Genomic DNA, 4,933 nt, shown 5'->3' with positions numbered 1-4,933 from the left:
GGAAAGAAAATGAACAGGAAGCTGTGAGATAAACTATTAACAGAGTTCACAAAGAGGCAGGAACTTTTAAAAATATCAGGGCTATCAACAGTGACTCAAGAAAGAACATCTACTAGAAGTGAGCTTAAATTAGTCCTAAAGACTACTCCAGAATTGCCCACACTTTGAGTCCCGGATCCAGCAGCTTAAAACTCACACCGGGCGCGTGTGCGGGCGTGTGTGTGTGCATGTGCATGCATAGTCAAAATCTCAAGAGGAGAATGGATGAGAAGGGACTTTGGCGTGGCCATCTCCCCTAGGTGGGTGATTTTTCATTTTCTGTCTCTCTGGTGAGTGCACATGCCCTCTACCAAAAATCTCTCTTAAAAAACAAAACAACAACAAAAAAGTGACCCCAAATGTAAAGAGTGGATGTGGGGGGTGATACTGACGTGTCAGTGTAGGTTCATCAACTGTAACAAATACACCACTCCATTTCAGAATATCAACAGTGAAGGGGGTTGGCAGGGAGGGGCTGGGAGTACATGGAAAATCACTGTACTTTTCCTCACTTGGGCTGTGAACGTGAAACTGCTCTAGAAAAATAAAGTCCATTTAAAAAATGTTTAAGTCAATGAAAGTAAGCTGGTTCTGAGAGATCAGTAAAATTATTAAATCACTAGCCAGACTAATTAGTGGTAGTGGTGGGGGGAGACACAGCACAATGAGAGAAATTAGAGACAACAGAGGATAACAAGGGGCTGCTATCAACAACTTCAGGTTGCCAGATTTAACAACTGAGATGAAACAGATGGATTCCTCCAAAGACATGCTCTTTAAGTTCACTCAAGAAGAAATAGATACCCTGGATAACCCGGTATCTATTAAAGAAATCGACTGTAAAACTCTTCCTGCAAAGAAAACTGCAGGCAGGCCCAACTGGCCTCACTGGTGAATTCTACCTAACATTTAAAAAAGAAACAGCATCGATTTTTAAAAATTTATTTATTCATTTATTCATTTTAATATGACGAGAGAGAGACACACAGAGAAAGAGAGGGAAAGTGAGAAAGCAAGTTACCAGGTCTGGAACTCAAACCATGGTCAGCCATGTGGGAGTGTCCAGCGGCTTAACCACCATGCCACCTGTTGGGTCTCCAATAATTAATTTTTTTTAATAACATCAATTTTCAAAATCTCATCTAGTACAGAGGAGGGAACACTTCTCAACTCATTCTACAAGGTTAGCACTATCTATCAAAACCAGACAAAACATTTATTATATCATCTATTTATTTATTACATTATTTCTATCATTTTATTTATTATAGAAAATCTATAGACCACGCTCCCGTGAATATGAATGCAAAATTCTTAACATTCTGTAAATTAAATCCAACAATATGTAAAAAGCACAATATATGACCAAGTTGTATTTTCATGAGAAAACCAAATTTTGCTCTTTAGAATTCTCAGCAATGAAATGTGATACCTCCTGTGGTAATAACAACTCCACCAACGTTTTAGTGCGAAACCTCAGGATTCCTGAAAAGAACCATGTTCCATGAAAAAGGAAAAGTGTGTATGAAAAACCGGTCTCTCTCAGAGGGGATCTATTATACCCTATTAACCACATAAAGCACCATAGCTTACAATCTATTCTACACTTGATAGCTTCAAAAACAGCTGTAAGCAAAAAACTAGGGCAAAAGCTTAGAGTCAAATTAAAAAAAAGTTCTGGGGAACAGAATTGACCTAGAGTCAAGCATTCAAACAGCTGTCTTAGGGTAAGACTTCTTTCATCCATTAATCATCTAATTTCAAAAAAAGTGAAACGCGGGAACCAGCAGTTAGCGTAATGGCTATGTCGCTGGACTCCCACATAGTCGACAGCGGTTCGTGTCCCAGACCCGGTGGCTTAGAACTCACGCCAGGCGCGTGTGCGTGCATGCCCAAGATCCCAAGAGGAGAACGGAGGAGAAGGGATTGTGGCGTGACCATCCCCCCTGGGGGGTGATTTCTCACTTTCTGTCTCTCTGTCTCTCTCTGTCTGTCTGGTGAGCGCACGCGCCCTATAGCAAAAACCTCTCCAAAAAAAAAAAAAAAAAGTGAAACACATCCTTATCTTCTACTGATATACCCTAGATACTGAGAACCTAAGATATTTATTTCTAAAACCAGAACCCCCAGGAGCAAGCAGTTAGCATAATGGCTATGTCGCTGGACTCCCAAGTAGTCGACCGCGGTTCGCGTCCCGGACCCAGTGGCTTAAAACTCACTCCAGGCGCATGTGCGTGCCTGCCCAAGATCCCGAGAGGAGAATGGAGGAGAAGGGATTGTGGCGTGACCATCCCCCCTGGGGGGTGATTTCTCACTTTCTGTCTCTCTGTCTCTCTCTGTCTGTCTGGTGAGCGCATGCGCCCTATAGCGAAAACCTCTCAAAACAAAACAAAACAAACCCCCCAAGTTATTCTATTTTCCTCCCTTTAACTGCCTATCCTTTAATTCGTGTAATAATGAAGGCAACTTAATTATGTGTGCTACTCTCTATCTTCCACGTCTCTCGCTCATCGACTTCTTCAACTCCACCCTGGTGACAAGGTGGAGAGCTCTCTCCAGCCTGCAGAGAAGCAGCAGGTCTGGGGTGGGAAGTGACTTGCCCGTGATCACACAGAACAGGAAGGCAGCGGAGCTACGACTACTGAGAACCTTAATCACAACCCAGCTCGCTTTCTACTGTGCCACAGCGCTCCGGGCAGCTTCTGACACAGAGAAGGGAGAAGCATGTCAAATCCTTGAAGTCTCTATGTAAACGATAGTTCGGTCAATGATCTGGAGGTGAAAGAGGTTAAGAATTAGCAGTTACGAAAAAGCACAGATCCAAATTTGCCAACTATCTCTAATCTTTTCACTACTCCAACATTTCTTCTTTTTTTGGGAAGGCAATGTTTAATAATTGCTATATCGCTGAATGTGACAAATTAAACCAAGAGAATATGACTAAGTATATTTTGACTGGTTATGAAAATACAGAAGAAGAATGGATTTTTAAAGCCTCTCTAGAACACAACCAAGGCAGACACTATAGTAGACAGTGTGATTGTCTTCCCCAATATCCACTCCATAACTCAGTGGCGGCAGCTGAGACTCAAGGGTCAGCCTAGCCTCACTGCCAGAAACTGATCAGAAATGAAAAGAATCATGCCAGTGAACTGTGATCAGAGGTTTGGTGGCTTCTGGTTAGGTCTGTCCTTTCCTTAGGAGGAAGCAAGCCAGACTTTTTCTTCCTTAGAGCATATGGTTTCTTCCTGGCAACCATCAAACAACTACAAAGAGAATCGGTATAAAGCCATCATTATGGATAGCAGCAGGGACCAATGAAAATAACCTGAAACCTAGTGTTTTCAATAAGGTCCGACTAACCCTGAAACCCACCTTTTCTTTCAATTTCCAGTTATGTTAAGATAATAAATTTCCTTATTGTGTAAAAATGTTTGAATTTGGCTTTCTGATACCTAGAGCTGAAACAGGCCAAATTAAAAATATTGATGATGGGGATGGCAGGTGACACGGTGGTTAACGGCACTGGACTCCCGCATGGCTGACCACAGTTCGAGTCCTGGACCTGGCGGCTTGCTTTCTCACTTTCACTTTCTCTCTCTCTCTCTCTCTCTCTCTCCCACACACACCTCCCTCCCTCCCTCTGGCCAAATTGAAAAAATTATGATATTAAATAATTTTTAAAATATATTGAGATAATACATCTAGCTAATAGACTATAAAAGGTGCCTATGAACCAAAAACTCTATTGGATTTTTAAGAAAATTTTTAAGACACTGTTATTCAGGAGGCCAACAGGTGGCATGTTGATTAAGGTGCTGGACTCTTACATGGTTGACTTTGGTTTGCGTCCCAGACCCAGCAGCTTGAAAACCACGTTGGGCGCATGTGCATACGTGCCCAAAATCCCGAGAGAAGGGACTGCAGAATGGCCGTCCCTGCTGAGGAATGATTTCTCACTATTCCTCTCTGTCTCTCTCTGGCAAGTTCATGTGCTCGATGAACTGGGGGTGGGGGGTGGGGGGGCACTGTTATTCTATTAGTAGGCAATTTATTTTTTTTTTGGAGAGGTTTTTGCTATAGGGCACGTGCACTCGCCAGACAGACAGAGACAGAGAGACAGAAAGTGAGAAATCACCCCCCAGGGGGGATGGCCACGCCGCAATCCCTTCTCCTCCATTCTCCTCTCAGGATCTTGGGCACGTAAGCACATGCGCCCAGCGTGAGTTTTAAGCCACCGGATCTGGGACGTGAACCGTGGTCGACTACATGGAGTCCAGCGACATAGCCATTACGCTAATTGCTGGTCCCAGTAGGCAATTTAAATGTAGTAATATAACATAGCTGAAGCAAATTATAAAACTTTAGAAAATAAATGGAACAACTCTATACCTATTTTTTCTAATTAAGTTTTTCTTGATTTGGATACTCCTAAAAGACTTGGAAGGAAGAGAGGTGTCATTACCTGCACTGCATGCCCAGAGATACAACTCAATGGAGGAAGTAGTTGAGAAGCTGCAACAAAAGCCATGGTTAGTGGTTCAAGATCAGTCCTGGGAAGTAGTAAACCACACCCTACTGATTTCAGTCTTGAGGCTGACATTTACTTTGACAAAAACATGTCTGGATGCTGAGATAAAGAATGCTTATAAACTCTAAGTGATACTGAAAGGAGTAAGGTTACAGAGACATCACGTGAAGGTCAACCCCGAACTCCAAATTGCTCTGAGACTTTGCTGTTCTATTTTCCAGCACCAGTCAGGGCCTGCTTTGCCTCCGTTGGAGGTGTCCCATCCATCCGGGATGCTCCGCACAGCTCTCTAGCTAGTCACTCTTGCTCTTAGCTAAGCGAGCTGTCCCTAGCAGCTTTCTGAAGGGTTCTGTTTTCTCTCCC

General features: G+C 43.0%; 1 protein-coding gene across 1 annotated transcript in view; it reads right to left on the bottom strand.

Moving 5' to 3' along the window:
• The window catches only part of GLCE (glucuronic acid epimerase), a 105,549-nt gene extending 100,890 nt beyond the window's left edge, over positions 1-4,659 (bottom strand). The window contains exon 1 of the mRNA XM_006165298.3: positions 4,505-4,659. The gene's annotated coding sequence lies outside the window, so the exon portion shown is untranslated. The remainder of the gene's footprint in view (positions 1-4,504) is intronic.
• Positions 4,660-4,933: the final 274 nt, after the last annotated feature.

This window comes from Tupaia chinensis, unplaced genomic scaffold, assembly GCF_000334495.1.
Source record: "Tupaia chinensis unplaced genomic scaffold, TupChi_1.0 Scaffold143878_1, whole genome shotgun sequence".
Taxonomy (NCBI): domain Eukaryota; kingdom Metazoa; phylum Chordata; class Mammalia; order Scandentia; family Tupaiidae; genus Tupaia; species Tupaia belangeri.
Note: the sequence above shows the minus strand (reverse complement) of the source record. Positions and strands in the feature narration are given on the sequence as shown.